This window comes from Castor canadensis, chromosome 12 (genome assembly GCF_047511655.1).
Source record: "Castor canadensis chromosome 12, mCasCan1.hap1v2, whole genome shotgun sequence".
Lineage (NCBI taxonomy): Eukaryota > Metazoa > Chordata > Mammalia > Rodentia > Castoridae > Castor > Castor canadensis.
The window spans coordinates 94030721-94051440 of NC_133397.1; positions in this window are offsets into that span (position 1 = coordinate 94030721).

Here is a 20720-nt window from a genome sequence, read left to right on the forward strand (position 1 = left end):
AAGTTTAAGTTATCTCCATGTCTATATACAAAAAAAGTCCAAGTTCATGCCTGGACTCCCTGTAGTCAGGTTGGCACCATCACTCCACTCCCATCCTCTCTGAGGTTGTAGACAATTTCCCTGCATGGGTTAAAACTGGCCAAGGAGAAAACTCATGAGATTTGAAAGGTGAAGTGTATAAGAGGTAGTCTTTTTTGAGAGTGCTGAGTTGCACCAGGCAGGTATGTGGGAATCTGTGAAACTCCAGCTGTGGGAAAACAACAGATCTGCAGCTCTTTCAGGAAGGCCAGCTCTGCTGACCTTGGGGAGCACTGTCCCCACCACCCTTGACTGCTCTGACCTTTGTAAGCAGCTTTCCTGGCATCCACTCCCCCAGCTCTTACAATTGCTTTGAACTTAGAGTGCATAGAGTGGTTACTGTTCTCATCAGATCCTGATGGGTCAGATCCTCTGACATTTATATCCAAACCCACCTCTCAACACACACACACAGATGCCACACACCACACACACACACACACACACACACACACACACACAGACACCACACCCACACCCACACATGTAAACTTACAGATACCACATATACATACCACACATACATGCATATTCTGTTAATTCAGTTTCCTTCCCAGAGGTAATCACTGTTAACAATTTGATGTGTCTTATTCCACTTATAAACACACATATATAACATTAAAGAAATAACACAAATTAGGTCAGCCCACACAGGTCATTTAGTAATACATTTTTATGTATCTTGGGAATGTTTTCATGCTGTAGATACTGCACTGCTATGTTTGAGAGTTCCACAGTGTTCTGTGTCATGGCTCTACCACAGTTTGCTCAGTCATTGCCATATTGATGAGCAGACAGGCAACTCCAAGTTGTTGCTTCCATTCAGGGTGCTACAGAGAGCCTTTCTGTGATGCTGTATGTGTGCTTGTGGCAAAAGTAGGGTGTTAAGTGGTGTGAAGATGTGCACGGCCTCTACCCTGACACATTTCAAATTGCCCTTCACAAGCTGTGGCAGTTCTTCTCTCACCCTTTCTGACCATAATTTCTAATTCCTCATTTGCTGTGTCAAAACTCAAAATAAAGGACTGCTTATTGCTTCCCAAGACACTGTACACTTTTCTAAATTCTATTTTACGTTATGTCTATAACTTTCAAGATAGATGTGAAATCTAAGGGAAAAGAAATTTGACAAAAGCATTCCTGAGTAGTGAATTACAAATGAGAATCTGGGTTCTTAATTTCCATTCATAAATACTAAATTTATCCTTTTAATTTGGGATTCCTTGGCTCTTTCAGCCTAGGGTTCTTTCAAGAAAAGTTTATAAATAAATATTCACAACTTAGTATTAAGCCATAAAATCACAGCTTTTGAGAGTTAAAGGCCCAATATTTATAATTTTATATGGTCCACCCTAATACTTAAGATCAGGCAGCACTGTGCACATTGATTTTAATTTAATGTTGGAGTTATTGTATGTCTGCTATGTACAAGGTGCTATTTAGATTCAAAAATAATATTTGGAATAATATAAAGATAACATTAAACTGAAGGAACTCACAATAGTGAGAGCAAATGGCTCATTCCTTGGGCCTCTTGGTCTGAGAGTTGAGTCCCTTCTTCCTCACAGAATGACAGCACTAAGGTGGAGGCCAGGCTGTTACTTCCTTTGTGTCACCTGGCTAATTGAATGAATGCCTTTAATGAAATGATCTGTAGTTTCAACACAGCCAAGGAAAGAATCAGAGAAATTAAAGCTAGATAGAAAAACAAACGGAAAATAGAGGGAAAGAGCAGGACAAGTTGTGGTTTCATGTTTGATGTTCATGTGTTGGAGTCTCAGGGGAGAAAACAGAAGAAAGGGGCAAAGAACTATTGGAGGAAGCACTTGCTGGGCATTTTTCAAAACTAATGATTGATAATAAATCACATAACCCAGAACTCAGAGAATACTAAGATAAATACAACAGAAACTAAATAAAATAGAAAACCAACCAGCTAGCACTACAACAAGCCCATCAAAAATCTATACAGCTAGGCCTGTCATTTAAATTTCTGGTAAGAAAAGACAAAAGATTCTGAAGGCAAGTAGAAAAAAAAGACACATTAACACAAAATAAACATAAGAATTTCTTTATAGAAATTATGTGAACTTGAACACATGTTTCACATGCTTAAAGAAAAAAAAGCATCCGGGCACAGCTGTAATCTTAGCTAATTGGGAGGAGATTGAGAAGATCTTGTTTCCAGGCTAGCCCTGGCAAAAATTTAGCAAGACCCCCATCTCAATCAACAAGCCAGGCATAATGATGTACACTGTGGTTCCATTGATAAGGAGACCATAGATAGGAGGGTGGAAATCTGAAGTGAGATCCTACCTGAGAAACAACTAAAGCTGAAAGGGCTGGAGTTGTGGCTCAAGTGGCAGAGTACAAGTAGGTGAACTTGAATTCAAACCTCAGTACTGCTGAAAAACAAAATGAAACAAACAAACAAAAAAGAAAGAATAAAAAAGATAAAAAGAAGCTACCAATCCAGAATTGTATATATAAAGAAAATATTTTTCAAAATGCAGGAGAATAAAGATGTTTTTTTGAGGCAAACAAAAGTTGAGAATGCATTGTAAGTGGATCAGTTCTACATGAACTATTAAAGGAAGGGTTTAGGCAAGAAAGAATATGATACCAGACAGAAACTTGTGTCTATAAAATGAGATAAGGAGCCCTGGGAAAGAAACAAAAGAAGGTAAATAACTTATTTTTACTTGCTCTGAAATTAGTCTAGAGAAAATTAGTAGCAAAACATTATATGTTTACACAATATACAGAGTCAAAATACATAATAACAATAGTGCCAAGGATGAGAGGAAAGAATTGGGAGTGTATTGGGTTAAGGTCTTCATATTGCATGTGAAGTTGTGTAATATTATTTGAAGATAGACTCAGATTAATTAAAGATGTACATTATAAACACTAGGGCAACCACTAAATTTTTTCTTTAAAAAAACCAAACTGCTATGCTTATCTTGGCCACCAACATGCCATCTCAATCAAGGAAGACCTGAAATCTTTGGTCCACATGAGCCCTGGCTGTGTGGATAGAACCAGAGCCTGATGGAAGGCCAGGGTAGTGCTGGTGAGGGCATCCATGCAGGATCAACTTCAGCAAACATCACCACCCCTCCCTTTACTCTGGAAAGTTGGCAGAAGGCATTGCCACTCCAAGAGGAACCAAAGTGTCTGCCCAACTGTATACTTCAACAAACTGTGGACTCTGTTGGCGAGCAGACATGGGTAAGTGCTGCCAGAAATAAGCCTGGAGCTGTTCCCACCATTGATGTAGGTTCCTACAAAGTTCTGGGGAAAGGAAAACTCCCATACAGACTCATGGGGGCCATATTTTCTGCAGAGGAACTGAGCAAAGATTAAATGTGTGTTTGTGGGAGGGAGAGGGTTTAAGGGTGTGTGGGGTGGGATAAGCCCGTGTCTTGGTGGCTTGAAGTCACATATAGAGAGGTTAATTAAATGATAACAAATGCTTTTTAAAGAAAGATAATCAAGTAATTGAGTTGGATAACCAACCAATTCAATAATGGAGCTAAAATGAATAATAAAAATGCTCAACTTAGAGCTAGAAGTATCATAACTTTTAATCTAGTAATAAGAAATGATTAAATGTGAATGGTTTAAAGCCATCAGACAGGATAAAAAAGCAAGACTGAAGTTTAACATTGTCTACAAAAGATCCACTTCAAATGTTGATGTATAACAGATTAAAAGTAAAAGTTTGAAAACATATATAGTGCAAACATTGACTAATAGAATACTGGAGAAGTTATACTAATTACAGACCAAGATGACTTTGGAACAAGAAATATTGGGAATAAAGAACAATATTGCTTAAGAAGGAATAGTCCACTTCCCCAAGAATACGTAGCAATCCTAAAGGCATATGTACTTTAGGAACAAAAACTTACAGAATTGAAAGAAAAATAGGCAAACCCACAATACGAATGGAGACTTCCAGACTCCTTTCTCAGTAACAGAGAGAACATGTAGGCAGATCTTGTGTAGGAATATTGATGATTTAAACAACACTCCACTTCCTTGACCTTGCCACTTCTAAAACATTCAGTCAGATGGCAAGGGAGTTACAGTAACCAAAACAATGGAACAGAACAGAAATACAGACGGTAGTCAAATGATTTGTGACAAGAGCAAAAGAGATAACTCTTCCAAGGAGAGTGACTGCCTCTTCAACAAATGGCATTGGAACAGCTGGACCACCATGTGCAGTAAATGAGCCTGTTGATTTGTCTGTCTGTCCATTCACCAATGAATGAGACAAGTGAGACTGGTGGAGTGGCTCAAGAGTAGCACACCAGCTTAGCAATCATGAAGACCTGACTTCAAACCCCAGTACTGCCAAATATAAAAAATAAAAGTCAAGTGAGGGCCCACTCCTTTGTAAACTTACTACCCTGGTTATGCTACAGTGCTAGCAAGTCTCAGAACAAATGTGAAAACACAATTATTATGTTGGCATAAAATGCTCTAATCTGTGTTTTGAGTCTATCCTCATAACTCTTTATTAAATATATTGAACATGGCAATATCTACTAGCTCAAGGACTCCCCAAAGACTTTCTGATGTGGTCTAAAGTGCTTCCTCCCTCTCTCCTTCTGGCCAACTCAGACAGGCACTGGGGTCTAATGCTTTCTACCTCCTCCCACTGGTTTTTCACACAGGCACTGTGCCTAATGAAATCCTGGTCCAATTAAGCACACTTGGACACCCGCTTTTCAGAATACCCCTATTAACTAAATTCCATGCACAGAACTATTTGAAATACAGTGGTCCAGGCTTGGTGACAATTTCAAAGGGGCCTGTAGGAAAGATATTCACAAAAGGCTCTTATTATTAGCCTGATTTAGTGAAATGGTCAGTTTCTCCTGTGAGCCAAAATCAAGTCATGCCTCCTAGAACCAGGCAGTCAGTCAGCTCGGAATAGGGGATGTTCTAAAACCATGGCATGCATGTGTAAGGAGGAGTAGGGCTCCATTGGAAAGGCAGGAGAGGGCCTCAGAAGGCCTAGGTGTTGCTTTTTGGTGGCCAAGTCACCAGGTGGTCCTTGAGGAGCCTGCCGCCCTGGGGTGGGTATGCAGTTACAATGCACAGTCCATTCTGCCACTGGGGTGGCCCTCAGCAGACTCATCCCCACATCCCTAACTCCTTCCCTGACATGGGAGGGTGCAGCAGTGGGAGGTACAGGGAGGCAGAAAAGAGGGCAAGTCATTACTCTCCTGACTGGGTGCTTGGCGTGGTGGTTCTGTCTTTCTGGCACACTGGCACGTGGTGTCCTCCCCTCCAGGTAGTGCTCTGCTGCCTTTCAGGTTTAGGGGAGGCAGCAGCTGCGTGGGCTGTCTTGTTGCTGGAAATTATGGGCTGAGATATGGAACTCTTGAGGCAGATTAGCAGGAAGCAACGTTTTATTGTGCCAGCACAGACTTAGCGGACTCATGTCCAAAGGCTGAGCCCCAACAACAAAGAGGCCTCATCTTATATACCCTTGCAAGCAGGTTACAGAAGCAAAAAGCAAAGCTCAACCCACATGTGGCGGCATGTGACTTCATTGGCTAGTTCATTCCCCCAGTGCTATGTGACCTTCATGTTTCAATTCTTTAAGTTTTATCTCTCTGTTTTGCCATCCCTTCCCCATCTCGCCAGAACACAGCCTGCCATTTCTTTTCTGGCCCTCCTCCCTGCTACAGTCTCAATCCCCTTTCCCCAGCTCCCAACTCTGGACCAGCCCTATAGGAAAGTTAAAGCCCTTGCGTGTGCCCCTCCTCTTGGCATTGGATGCATGCCCTTGTCAAGAAGGTCGGACAGGATAAGGATTGCCAAAGTGGGCCGTGGGCCGACCTGGACTTTATTCTGCTTACCAAGTGACATTTCATACATTGTTTCATACACATTCTGTGAATCCTAAAGCCCCACAAAGCTAGATGACATTAAAATGCTTATTATTTTATTTCTCTGTTACTCCAAGTCTCGTGCATTTTCATCATATCACACTATAGATAGTATAAAATTAGAATGTTACCTAAATTAGAACAGAAATAAAAGATGTGATTTCCTGATTTCTGCCTGCAAATGACACCTCACTGACATTTACCTACTGCAGGCTTCATTTTAAGGCTCTTTCAGCTCCCAGCTTCCTGTAGTTTTTCTTTCATCCTGTTTTAAAGTACTGGGGAAATGTTTCCTGCAGCCCCATTGTTTTTCTCAGGGTTATGTTTGGTATATTGTGCATAGCTCTATATTCTGACTAATGTAGCACCAAACTATTTGTGCCAGCAGGGTCCTGCCAAGTGACTTTCTTTGGAAAATGCTGCCTTTGTCGTTTTTGCAATAAATGATAGGTCTGTCTGCACCAACCTAACACAATTCATCAGTGCTGAACTGTTTCCACAACTGAACATTGAGCATTTCCAAGAGCAGGAAATGGTAAATAAATTAATGCTTGTAACAGTTGAGTTAATGATACCAATACTACTGGTAAGCCAAATAATTCAAGTCACCTGCAAAGAACCCTTACTGATAGATGACTTATTTTTTTAAAATAACTTCCAACAATCAAAAACATCAAAATGCAAAGAAATGTAAGGTTTGTTTTCAACCATAGAGCTCTAATTTAATCGTCAGAGGTCATTGTTAGCAGCGATAACATGATTGTAAGGTGTGTCAGTTTGTTTGGTTATTCACTAAGCCATCCTGTAATACTAATGCATTTTTAAAAGCAATTCATCTTAAGATTGATTACTAGTGTAACATTTCATTGAATTCTTAATGACACCTATAATTAGATGAGGAAGAATATTCTTACTCCCTAAAGCCTTTGGTAGTGAAGTGGGAGTTTTAGCTCAAAAAGTGTCTGTATATTGCCCTGGAAAAGGCCCAGAGGCAGGTGTCTTTTGGCATGGGTGTGCAGTTTTCTGCAATTGGGTGTATGAGTCTTTTTGATGTGGGCACCTCTTGAAGTTTTGTTTTTTTTTTAATGTTCTGGTTCATTCCATGTATAATAATGGCATTCTTGGTTGCATTTGATAACTGGGTCTTGAAAGAAATTTGCTTTTAAAATCTTTTGGAGACATAGATGTAAGACAGTGGTCTCAACCATGGACAAGTTTGCCCTGAAGGGGACAACAGGGACATTTTTGATCACCATGACTCAGGAGGGGATGCTGCGGTGGGCAGATTCCAGGGTACTCTATTTTCTACAATGCACAGGACAGTACATCCCCCACAGCAAAAAAAGACTTGAGACACGCCGTGCAAGATGCTGAGAATGACTGAGGGCTCCGCTTTTCTCCAGGACCACATGGACCCTTTGGATCAGGTCTGAGCAGCCTCCATAGAAACCTAGGAACCAGCATGTGAGAGCTGCAACAGCCACAGAACCCCTTCTGCTCAATCTCTTCTCCACACGCAGGGAGCCGCAGGCTGCTGTCAGTAGAGCTGAGTTGTTTAGGCTTTGTTTTCTCTTAACTTGTTCTGAAAGGTCAGAGTGTGTATAAATATGTATAATATCCTTATCTGGATAGGTAACATATTTGAAGTTGACTAACGTGAAAAGGAAGCACTTCCTCTAGAATGTTATGAAATTTCCTTTCCTCCTTTAAAAAAAAGTTGCTCTTGGAGTTTCGCTGTTTGTCATTGTCCACTGTGAAGAGACACAAAGAAAGAAAGGCTGAATGATGGGAACACTGTTTCCAACTAGACAAATCTTTATCTTCCACAACTCTCCAGAAGAAGAAATAGCCGTTTAAAACCTTTCTGTAAGCAAATTGAAGGCATACTCCACTCCGCACTGTGTAATGAACTTCAGCGTCTTCTTGACTAAGGAGGACAAGGGTGGAAGGGCAATGTTTTGGCAAGGTGAAGGTAAACACCTTGGTTGCACTGCTTGTCTCTGTGCCTTCAAGATACTCTGTCAGAGAGAAATGAAAAACAATTAGAAGCTGGACTTCGTGGTGCACACCTGTAATCCCAGCACTTGGGAAGCGGAAGCAGGAGGATGTGAGTTGGAGGCTAGCCTGGATTACACAGTGATTTCCAGGCCACTCTGGGCTGCATAGTGATACCCTGTCTCAAAAAAAAGGAAAAAAGGAAGAAATATAAAAACATTTATAAAGCATCTTGAGCTCCTTGGGGGAGTGGTCTTAGAGACAGGAGCTGTATCTTTATTTGCACTGGCTCAGCACAGTCATCAAATAGAGGAACCCGTTGAGCAGAGCTAAGAGCTATTAGCCGCTAACGCAGCTCCATGTGGACGGCTTGTCACACAGCTCATATCGCCAGCCCAATGGCATTGTCTGGGGCCATCTTTTTGAAGCTCACATAGAAAAAACAGGCAGATGAAGTTCTAAAAAGCATAGCACTAGTCTTCGATCAAAGCCCAGCAAATTTTCATTTGATAAACTTACCCTGTGCCTTCAAGGATTTTTAGGATTTGTCTCACTGGCAACATCTTAACACAGAAGTCATTGGCAAGTAAAAGTGAGAGCATAAGCTAGATATACACTTTGAATTAATTTGTCACCAAAGTCTTTTAACATCTTGCTTCACTCTGAACATGTTACTTTCTTATATACAGAAGTATTCAAAGCATATTATTACATTGAAGCACAGATTAATCTAACAGAGATGAGAAAACTGTTAGACTGAAAAGCACAGAGAGATAGACAAAGAGAGGGCTCACAGTCAGCGCACAAGTTTATTCAGGAGAAGAAACCTGTGGTGGGGCTCTTCAGCAAGAGAACTAGAGCCCACTGCTGCATGCAGACTAGGGGTTTTATAAGAAAGGAAGAACCTGGTAAGGGATGGAGGAAATTTTCCATTGTGGCTTATCCATTATCTGTTGCTAGGGATAGTCAAGGAACTGGGTCTTGGGTTCTGGTACTGGTGCTAGGAAACAATACATTTCAGTCATAGACCAATAGCAAGAATAGGACACTTCTGGGGGTAGTCAAGGAGCTAGGTCTTGTGCTGTAGCACAGGTGCTAGGAAACAAGACATTTCCCTTGGAAGTCTACCTCTACTGAAGCCAAACAGCCCTTGGGTCAAGCAGAGTTTAAGATGGCATAAGTGATGTCAAGTTGAGGTCTAACAAAAGCTACACATTGGTTAGAGATAAGAAGGCAAAGAGAAACAGCATAAGGCAAACTTTTATAGCAAGTGATATAAATTGCTGTGGATAATCCAGCAATTGCACTGCTGGGATTCCCTTTTGAATAAAAAGATCTCAAAGTGAAAAGAAAGAAATTTTGCAGACTACCTCCAAAGACTCTTGGTACTTTGGTGGAGAAGAACAACAGTGGCAAAGCTAAGACCTCCTGGTTTCTAACAGGCCAGAGGCAGTGTTGTATGTTGGTTTGCTGGCCTGGAAGCTAGCAGGTGAATCCAATCCAAGCAGGTGATGTTCTGCTGTGACTTGTGCTGGGTCTCAGGATCAGAGAAATGCTTTGGCAAAGCTACCTAAGGGGCTAGGGCTTAGCACCAACCACACAAACCAAGAATGAAGGCAGAAGAAGGTACTGTCCCCATCTTAACAAGCTGGGCATGGTGGTAAACATCTGTAATCCTACCTATGCAGAAAGCAGAGGTAGGAGGATCATGGTCCCAGGCCAACCCATGTAAAAAACACAAAATCCTATCTGAAAAATAACTAAAGCAAAAAAGGCTGGGGTTCTGGCTCAAGTGATATAGTACTTTCTTAGCAAGTGCAAGGCCCTGAGTTCAAGCCCCAGTAATGCAAAAAAAAAAAAAAATAGCATGGGCACATTTATAAATGTACCAGCTAGATTATTGTGATCCTAGTCAAGGTCAGGGTGAAATTTCCTTTGAGATTTGAAGATTAGATATTGGATATGTACCTCGTTATTTGATATAATTCTTCCTTCATTTTCTATCAAGGAGTATATCGTAGGTCAGGTCTCTAGTCTTCTGTCATTGATTTAAACATTTCTTACTTCTGCATATATAGTGACTTAAAAATTAGTGCAAGTACAATTCGACAGCCACTTAGTGAACTGCAGGGTCAAAGGACAGGCTTCCAGTGCAGGAAGGTTTGTGTATGGATTTTGAATTTGTCACTTGATAGCTGTGTGTCTCTAAGCAAATCGATTGACACTCCAAGTTCACTACTTTTCTCATCTTCCTTACAATACTGTTGTCAGGAACACAGGATACAGATTTTAACATGACTAATAGCATGCCTGGAATATAGTAAGAACTTAAAAGATATTATCTGTAATTCATTTGGAACATTTTGGTCACTACCAATTTGAAAGCACTAAACACCTTTTAAGTATTAACCCACTGTGCATTAAGAATGTCTTCGTACCAGGGAAGAAAAAGAAACCTGAGCCACAGTTTACTGCTAAGAAACCTATGCCATGATCTCTCACAGGCACTTCTGTGTCTGCTGGGTTGAGTCTACAGGGTTATTTGGAGGAAGTAGCCAAGAGAACTCCAGGGTCTGAAACAAACTCAGGTAGCTTTATAAGCACCATTAATGGTGCAGATCAAAAACACCAGGTGCTCAAATTCATTTCATGTGCAAGAGAAAGAATCCAGAGCAGAGAACTAATTCTCCCCCAGAGCACTAGTATTTCTTAACTCAGTTCTGTCCAGGATGTGCAGTTGAATCAGACATCACCATCATTCTTTACAGGGGCAGAAACTGTCAAAGGAAGATGGGATGCACCTTCTAGAATACAGAGTGAGGGAGTGGTAAGACTGATTCCTAAGTATAAGTACTCCATAGTCATTAATAATTTAAGCCAGCAAAGCACTTTCTTATTATCAGAAACTGTCTTACACCATCTGACTGATTTTCCTTCCCCTGAGAATTGATATTCAGCCCTTAGGCTGTTCCTTAATTTACACTCTGGAGCCATTGCTAATACTTCTGTGTGGAGAGTCTCTGAGATTTGACAAGGATAGCACTTAGCCTAGGAAATTTCCCTTCATTTACCCTCATCTGTGTCTTGAGTGTTCTGAAAAGCAGTTTATAAAACAACTCCCAGCACTCAAACTGAATGCAGCTGAGAGCAGAAGTTTCTAGAGCTGAGCTAGAGGTCAAGGGGAACTTGCCTCCCTGTGACACAGCAAATGGGAGGTCAGGAACTGAACCATATGAGTTCGGAATAAAAATGATGAAAACGAATGACTTGTATGAATGTACAAAAGATAGGAAGGTAGGAAAAAAAGCACATGAAAGGATGGTTAGAGGGCCAATCCAGAAGAAAATACACATCTGCAACTAAAAGTGTGTTATCCACAAATGCTTTAAGCTATGACAGAACCTTATAATAAATTCAATGAAATAAAAGCTTAATGATCAAATGAGACTAGAGAGCAAGAAAAAGGAGCAACTGCAGAGCTAAGAAAGCCAGCATAACACAGTTACAGATGTAAACAAGCCAAAAATACTGGAAAACTCAAAATAGTGAAAAGATGACAGAGGTTGAAGACAAACAAGAGTAAGATGAGGATGATTGGTGCTCCCAAACTTGGGAGAAAAAAACTCTGGAACAGAGAAAGCTATTAGGGTTAAAATAGAGGAAAAATCCCCTAACACATAATAATAACATATTCTGCAGTTAAAAAACACACAAAATATATCAAGAAAGAATTAATGCAGAACTATGGATATAAAGGCACATTTATCAAACTTTAAGGAAGAAGAGATTATTTCAGGTATCCAGGAGAAAATAATGGCCCAGAGTTAGACATAGATTATATATACATTTAGTTATGTGTTGAATTACAGATAATGTTGCAAAGGAATACTGTATATTGTATATGAATACATAGGCATGAGGCTAGGGGTAAACACATGCAATGACAGCACTGAATTCCAAAACCCAGGAGGAAGTGGGTGCCTGGGGGAGGGGCAGTGGAGGAGAGGCATGCATTGAGGAAGAGGTGGGAGGGGACTCCCGCTGGATCGCTACTGTTTCTCTTACATCTTATTGACTCAAATATTTAGATGTACTGAAGAAGGCTATGTTGTTCAGTAAAACTTAGCCTCAGGTGATTAAAGTCTACCTTGTTATTTGTGATTAAAACATACAGCAGCTCAATAGGGCATAAAACCTTCTCACCCATAGCTATTTTCATGCGTCCTTCCTACTGATCTCTGATTGCCTTTGCAACCATTTCCTCGTTCCCTCCAGCTGATGATGATAGGAAAAATTAGATGTATTATCTATCTATCTATCTTATCTATCTATCTATCTAATCTATCCACCATCCATCCATTAATCTATCATCTATCTAGATGTATGTATAATGACAAATGCTGAATTACTCTACTGACTACAGGTTTGACTTAAATCCCTCTCTCTGACAGAACTTGTTCTGAAATGTTTTCTTAGGAAAACCTTCCCAGAAAAGGAGAGGAGAGGAAGCTTAATTGCAGTGGACTTTCAGAGACACTTGGCACTAGTTACACTGAATTCCTCAGATGTGCTAAGCCTTTGAGATCTGTTCTGAGCAGGAGAAGCTGCCAGACATCCCGAGTGATCTCCTTCTGGTGCTGGCAGTGAGTCACTGGCTGTTATCTTTTATGCTGTTATTTGCTGCTTATTGATTTTTCCTGAAAGAACTCAACCCTAGTGTTTCGTTTCAGCCCTCACTCACAGCTTCCACCCTACACCTGCTTAGAGGCTCTTCATTTTTCTTCCTCTCTCACCTTTTGATTGGAGTGAGGTAGAAGTCAAGTCTGGTGACAAATGAGAGATAATTAAATCCTGCATGATTCCTGATTATTTTGCTCCAGATTTCCCCAGAAGGTAGCTAAGCAATTTATCTTGCTGTCTCTTTAAGGAATTAGTAAAGGGTGACTATCTAGGGGGAGTGGATTGATACTCTACTGCTATTTTAAGGAGTGAACAAACTGTTTAATTTTTCCCTGTATTTGAACAAATGGTCTGAGGGTAATTTGGTGACTCAGCTCTTAGAACATTTGCACAGACTGCATCCATTCAGGGCACAGGGTTTGGGATTGCACTGGTGACAGTCTCAAGTAAGAAAGGTCACACAGTGGCCCTCATTTTGGAACCTTTGAGAAAGGTTTTGGTTAGTGCAAATTAGTAAACGTCCTAGAAGAAGTCTATATAGAGATGTAATCCATACAGGGGAAGAAGGGATCTGGGGATGACCTGAGATTTCCCCAAGACTGGCGTCCTGCTCCACTCCCACCATACCTTCATCTCTTCAAGCTGTGTTCTGTGTTCACCCAGTGCCAGTGACCGATAGACAGCAAGCAATGGTCTGGGGTGCTCGATGAGAGGAACTCATGGAGTTTATCAGGATACCAGCTTTTTTCTTTTCTGTGTGTCTCTCCTCAAACCAAGACAATATTTGTCTAATTAAGATTGATTAAGGATTGGAGCTACCTCTTCCATTGTGAATCCTGACACTGTATCACAAAGTCACAGTAATTAAAATAGGTCTATATTGGCAAAAGAATAGATGCTTATGGAACGATATAGAAAGTTCTGAAGTAGCACCAGGTACTTAAAGGAATTTAATCTATGATGTTGTTAAAGTGGTGGAGGTGTGGTTCAAGTTAGTAGAGTGCCTGTTTTGCAAGTTTGATGCCTTCTGTTCGAACCCCAGTTCCACCAAAAGAAAAAGAAAAAAAAGCAAGGGTGGGGAGATGGAATTTTTTTAGTGATACTGGGGTTCGAACTTAGGGCCTCTTTCTTGCTAAGTAGGGGCACTATCATTTGGGTCATGACCCCAGCACATTTTGCTTGCTCTATCTATCTATCTATCTATTTTTTTTGGATAGTGTCTTGTATTTTTGCCAGGGTCCAGCCTGTACCATGATCCTCATACCTCCTGGGCAGCTGGGACCACAGGCTATTATGCCACTATGCCTTGTTTATTTGTTGAGACAAGGCCTTGCTGCCTGGGCTGGTTTTGAACTTCAACCCTCCTGATCTTCGCCTCCCAAATAGCTGGGGTTACAGACATGAACCACCAGAGATAAATTATTAAACAAGTGGTTGAGACAAATCAAAAAAAATTGAACACTTGACACTAAATCCATTCCAAGTGACTTAGAACTTTAAATTAAAGACTCTCAGTATGGGAGAATTTTTTTAAATATTAAGAGAATGTTAAGAAATGCAAAGGCCCCTGTGAGTAATGCTCAAAACCAAGATGTCATAAAAAGTAAATATTAATATATGTGAATACATTAAAAATGCTTACAGAAAAAAAAAGGCAGAAAACAAAGTTAGAATTCCACCAGGCCAGAGAAGGAAATGCTTGCAGTGTACATGACAAGTTGCATATGGAGCTGCGAGGCTTGGACTAGGCTAGGTCCTCGTTCCATGGAGCTCAGACCAAGCGTGTCCTACCTCTGAGCTGTTGGAACCACTCCTGATGATGCTTTCTAGTGGCCTCAGGTTTAAGGGCAAGCCTGAGTTAGTCCTTAACCTGCTTTCCACCTTGTACCTCCAACACCCTGCAAAGAACCCTAAGCTAAAGCGATTGCGTGCACTGTTCTCTCAATAGGTTTTGCTATTCTCATATTCATCTATTATTCACTCATTTGTTTTGAAACCAGAGTTCTGGGCCCAAGGCCCAAACTCTTGACATTCCATATGCCAGGTCCAGCCACCTACTCCTAAAGGCCAAATAAAGAGGCATGGTGAAGGCAAAGAAAGAAGATTAATTACAGCTTGGAACATACCATGGGAAGAAGCCGAGTAAGCACTCTGCTCATCTTCAGCCATCTTCAGGGTACAGACATGAGCTATAGACAAAAGAACTGGGGGCTGGGGACAAAGGTATGCACAGTTAAACAGTCCCAGTCACAGGTGTATTCTGGTTGACCATTATCTCAGTCCGAGGGTTCCTAGAGGGGTTCTGGAGATGTTATCGCTGTCATCACTTGAAGAGAGCAATCTGGTTCCCATGAGATGATTGTTCCTGCTCCATAGTGCAGCCTCATCATTACAGGTGATTGTCCTTATTTGGAGGGGCAGTCTGTCCTCCAAGTCTCCACTGCTCCTTATGGGAAGTTTCAGTTCATTGTCTTAAAGATATTATCAGTTCTGTCCTTTTTGGAATCCAAGGTGATTGCAAAGAGAAGGGCTTAGAGCAAAGACAGATACAAAATGGAAGCAGGAATGCCAAACTTCTCCTGTTTTTAGTTGATTTGTGTGCCCAAGTGAGGAGTCAGTGCTTTTTTAGCAAAAGCAATTTGAGCACCTCTTACAGTTTATCTGACAACTGGTAAACTAGTCTCAATGTTGCTATGAATAAGACATGTGGTACCAAATTTTAAGGTATTTACATTTCTCTGTCTGTTTTTTTTTTTTTTCCTCCTGTCTCAAGTCTCTCAAAGCCTAGTGCTACTCTTTCTTCTGAGGTCAAGTTAAAATTGATAAGGGATCTCTGATTCCCTTCACTTTAAACTGCAAATTTCTTTCAACTCTGAACCTCAATCCTGCAGTTCTCTAATCTCTAATAATGCACACCCCACTTGCTTTCTCTAAGTTCTGCTTATCAGCCAATAACCTCGTTTCTCTCATTGGAGAACAAACAGGAGCAAGGAGAGATAGCTTACGTTTTTCTCTGACAGAGCCGCCAAAGTGCCTATGTTTGGATAAGTGCTGCTGACTGCTTCTGTCTTAGGCTAGTGGTCACATTGTCTGTTGTCTGCTTAAGGCATCTACTCCAGTAGTTATTCCCTTTCCCTAGAGAAAACTGCAACTTACCTCACTGCTGGTTTATTAGTCTAAGCATCCAACTCTACTGCAGTAACTTCTAACAAAAACCAAAATGAAATAAACTAAAAACAACCTCCCGTAGACCCTGCATCCCCTCTCACCTATCTCATTGCTTTGTTCACTTCAGGGCAATGTTAGCCTCTGCCCCTGCCTGCCTTGATTCCCTCTGGATCCCTCCACTCCACTGAAACCCCTCCTCTCAACCCCATCCTCAGCAATCAGGCCCCATCCTCCTGCATCCCTCTGCAGTATTCAACGCAGTTAACCAGTGGCTTTTTATCCATCTTGTTCCCTTGCTGCCTGGACGCCATGCTTGCCTGGTTTCCTCTTATCTCTTTGGTGCCTTTTGTAACACTCTTGGCTGGCTCCTCTTCTCCTCTAGGCCTTCTCTATGGTGCAGTGTCCAGGGTCCCTTCTCTGGGCCTTTCTGGTTTTATCTAATCCTGAGAACACATAGAACGCCACTTAAATTCTGATGAGGCTCAAGTGGTCATATCCAGCTCTGACTCTGCCCCTCTGCGGTACCCCTACCCTACAGATCCAGATCCAAGGACACTGGTCCCAGACTTACTACACTTCAATTTCTGATGGGAAAGTGATACCTATTCAGTAGAAAACAAATTTCAAATTTTGAGTTTTGATCTTTTCCCAGGCTAATGATATGTAGTTTGATCCTCTCAGTGCTGAGCAGGCCTGTGGTCACAGGTGAAACCACCACACTATACAGTGGCTGTGCTGCTGGGTTAGGATATGCAGGAGGTTATCTAAAGTCAATGTGTGGTGAGTCATATGGTCTCTCCTAAGCTTTCCAAATTCTTTTCATACATGCAAGGCAGGTGGCTGTAGGAAAGGAGGTAACAGAATTTATTAAAAGTAAGGGAAGGCATCACATGCTCTCTGTCTCAATGCATTTAAAAATTTGTGCTAACCTGTGGGAGGGAAAACCCCCCTGGCAGTTCCCGGATCACCAATAATCAGCGAGTAGGAAGGGATTTGGGCAGTCCCTGTGGGTGGGTGGGGGTGATTGACAGTTACTGGGCATCCAAGCCAGCTCCTAGGCAGTCTAATCATTTGCATGGAGTGTGATCAACATCCATGCTTTTATCTGAGAGATAATGGAGGACAGACTCACCCCAAGGCTTTTTGTCTTACATTTTACAACAGCAATGGATAGCATTGGGCTGAGATAAGGAGTTTAGCATGGAATGTGATGAGAATAAGTTACATGGGATCTGAGGATTCCAGTTTTTACAACTGGAGTGTGGGGGATGGAGGGAAGGGAGGCTTGTAAACAGTCACAATCAGATGAGCTGATGAAATCAGTCCCAACTTGGAAAAGCTTTGCAGCACATTCACAGTGAAGTCAACCCCTGCTTCCTGCTCTCTGCTTAGTTCTGCAAGGTCTAGCAAGTATGAGGCCCTGTGATCAAACCCTAGTGCCACCAAAAACAAAGCAAACTAGCAACTGTTAAGAAAATGGTGCACACCACACACAAAGGAGGCTCATGAGAGGTTTCTCATGTCCAAAGTTTACTAAGCAGGCTGGCAGGCCAAGAAGAAAAAATGGCTCACCAGCCTCTCTCGGCGGGTCTCGCCTTAAGTAGCATTTGGGAGAAAGCAAGGGCTAGGGACAGGCAAAGGGAGGAGGCAGGAGATAAGGGACAGTGGGGCTTTGTTCTGCAAGGGATGAGACCAGCTGCTGAAGCAAGGTCTAGGGGCAGGCAAAGGAAGGTGGTGGGAGATAAGGAACAGTGGACATTGTTCTGCAAGGGATGAAACCAGCTGTGGCTCAGGCTGCAGAATGGTGGCAAGGGGCAATTCTTGTCATTCCCCCATTTTTTGTTTAATAATGATGAGGGTAGGGGCTGAGGATCAGGAATTGGGGCGAAGCATCAGTCTCTTTATCTGCTTCCTGCTGGCAGGGGGTGTTGTATGGGGCAGGATCCTCAGGCTCCTGTGGCATCCTAGATGGGGACTTCACAGTAGTTTTTCCAGGCAGTTTTGGAGATGTTGATATGCCGGGAGGTACAACTGGTTAAATTTTTGGTTAGCAGTAGCAGACATGTAGTATGATACAAGGGATGAAGCTTAAGAATAGGAGAGCAAGAAATATAGGCATTAGGATGGGCATTGGCCAGGAGAACCACTGTGAAATGTTGTTCCCTAGAGGATTTTAAGAGTCTGTTCCTTAAGAGGTGCTGCAATTGAGGGATCCCACTGAGCTTGACAGCAGTGGGTGTTGTGAGAATGACCAGATGAGGGTTGGTCTGTCAAAGTCCCAATGGAGAGGGTAGAAGACCTTTTAGGAGAAAAAGATCCCCTGGTTTAACAGAAATTGTTATAGGGTGGGGCAGGATCTGGTCTGTATGCTCTCTGAGAAGTTCCCTGAGAAGGTTAAGATAAGGTAGGTAGTCAGCCAGAGGAGCAGGGTCTGTTGGATGTAAGTTTTCTAAGAGAAATGGGTGGCCATATATTGTTTAAGACCCAAATAGGAATATTAGGAGGAGCATAAAAAGGTGTCTGCTAAGGGACTGCATACCTAGGGATCTAAATTTTGTAAAATCCTGTAACTTCCAGGAAAGCCCTAAGCCACTTTTATGGGGAAGTGGGAAATGGAGGATTGGGTTGATTTACTCATGACTCAGGGAGTGAGTCTGTCCCTTTACGAACACACCTAGGTAGGTGACCTGAGGGAGACATAATTGAGCCTTCTCCTTAGAGACTTTGTATTCCTGGAGGCCAGGCAGTTTTAAAAGGGACTCAGTTGCATTGCAGATAAGGGACTCTGTGTCTCTGCATTGAAGAAGGGTAGCCTCTGGGTAGTGTCAATCCAATAAGTCTCTGGTTAGGGCCCGTCCACAAAGATGAGGACTGTCTTTAAATTCTTGTGGCAAGACTGACCAGGTTAGTTGTTATGAAGCATTTGTGGGACCTTTAAAGGCAAATAGAGGCTGACTGTCAGGAGGCAGGTTAAATGTAACACTTTTGGATAAAAGAGAGATGTAGCTCATCATTTTACATAAATTGACACTTTCAACTCTGTAAATGTTTGTACCATATTTAGATAAAGTCTAGATACCAAACACAGTTATAAGGTGGTCATTTAAGAGACCATTGCATGAGCAAATACATAAATGAACTCTGATTTAGTAGTACTTAAAGTTTGACAAGATAAACAGAAAACACAAATAATTTCTTTGATAAAGTCTTTTTCTGTAATGGTTTTTTGTAGATGTTACTCAGAGCAGAACAATATTAAGATAACCTTGTTATTTTATAGATATGGAGAATTTGATTTTAGTTTGACATGACCCTAAAAATCTTTTAGGCAACTCTTAGGTTATACTTAACTTTAACTTTATTATACATTGAAGCTTTCTATTATACACTTTTAAAACTTATTCAGACCTTTAACATATTAAACCCTTTGATGGCTTGTCTTTATCCCTCTTATTTGAAACAATCTTTAGGATAAACCCTTCTTTATAAAATCCTGTTTCATCCAAAACCATTTTTTTCTTTAACTTCTCAAAAAATACATTTACTACCTACTTATATCTCTTTTAGTTGTTTACTTTGTAACTTGTATTTTAAAATTAATTTTTATAAAAATTTTAAATTTATTATAGGGCTGAATTAACTAATTAGTAGTCCTTGTCTGAAGTCACCGACTGGGAGAGCAAGATCAGTGCTGGAAACTCACCTGTTCCCAGCCAATGCACCAAATGTTAGGAAAATGCCACACACCGCACACAAAGGATGCTCACAAGAGGTTTCCCATGTCCAAAGTTTATTAAGCAGACTGGCTGGCAGAAGAAAAAAATGGCTCAACAGCCTCTCTTGGCAGGTCTCGCCTTAAGTAGCATTTGGGAGAAAGCAAGGGCTAGGGACAGGCAAAGGGAGGAGGCAGGAGATAAGGGACAGTGGGGCTTTGTTCTACAAGGGATGAGACCAGCTGCTGAAGCAAGGTCCAGGGGCGGGCAAAGGAAGGTGGTGGGAAATAAGGAACAGTGGACTTTGTTCTGCAAGGGATGAAACCAGTTGCGGCTCAGGCTGCAGAATGGTGGCAAGGGGCAGTTTTATCAACAACAAAAAAAGACTGGATCAGGTCTCAGGTATCCACATATGTGGTTCCCTCTATTTAGTGCCTTCTTCCATAGATACTCACTTCTCCATTTTATTTAGGACTCATTTCCCATGTTACCTCCTCAGAGGGATTCCCATTACCCTGTGGAAGATCATCACCCTTCTGGAACTCCATCACCACTGGTTTTCCTCCCTGTGTATACCTGCCATTATAGGATGCTCCTATGTGCTTGCTTACCATTTGTTTCCTGCCCCAGACAGTATATTCCTTGAGCTCAGGGATGCCTCTTTCACCCCTAAATCCAGAATGGTGTCTGGTGTTCATCTGATCCTCAGGGAACTTAAATGAATGTGCCGGTGCTCCAGGCATCTGTGATGTCTCCTGTCCCTACAAAGCTGCTACATTTTTAATACAGCCATGTGTTACTTTGTGCACTTTTGTCTCTGTGCTCTACTCTGCTAGCTCAATGACAGACAGCATGAGACTGGGACAAGCAGCAAATGACTTCAGCTTTCCTTCTGATGTCACCATCTTTAAAGGAAGTTTTAGTCAACACAAGCCAAATTTTGGTCCAAAGGAACACAGCCTAACTGGCAAGCAGAATGTAGTTCTTGATAGGACAATAATGTCACCATTTATAAATCAGCAGCCATTTTATCCTCAGGCCTTACTTGAGAAACTTCCAAGGATAGCCTCGCCCTTAAACAGAAATTCTTGTGCTCTAAGACAGCCCCACCCCACCAGAGACTACTGCGCATGTGCTAACTTCCTTAACCTCCCCTTTTTATAAAAGCCATGGCCTG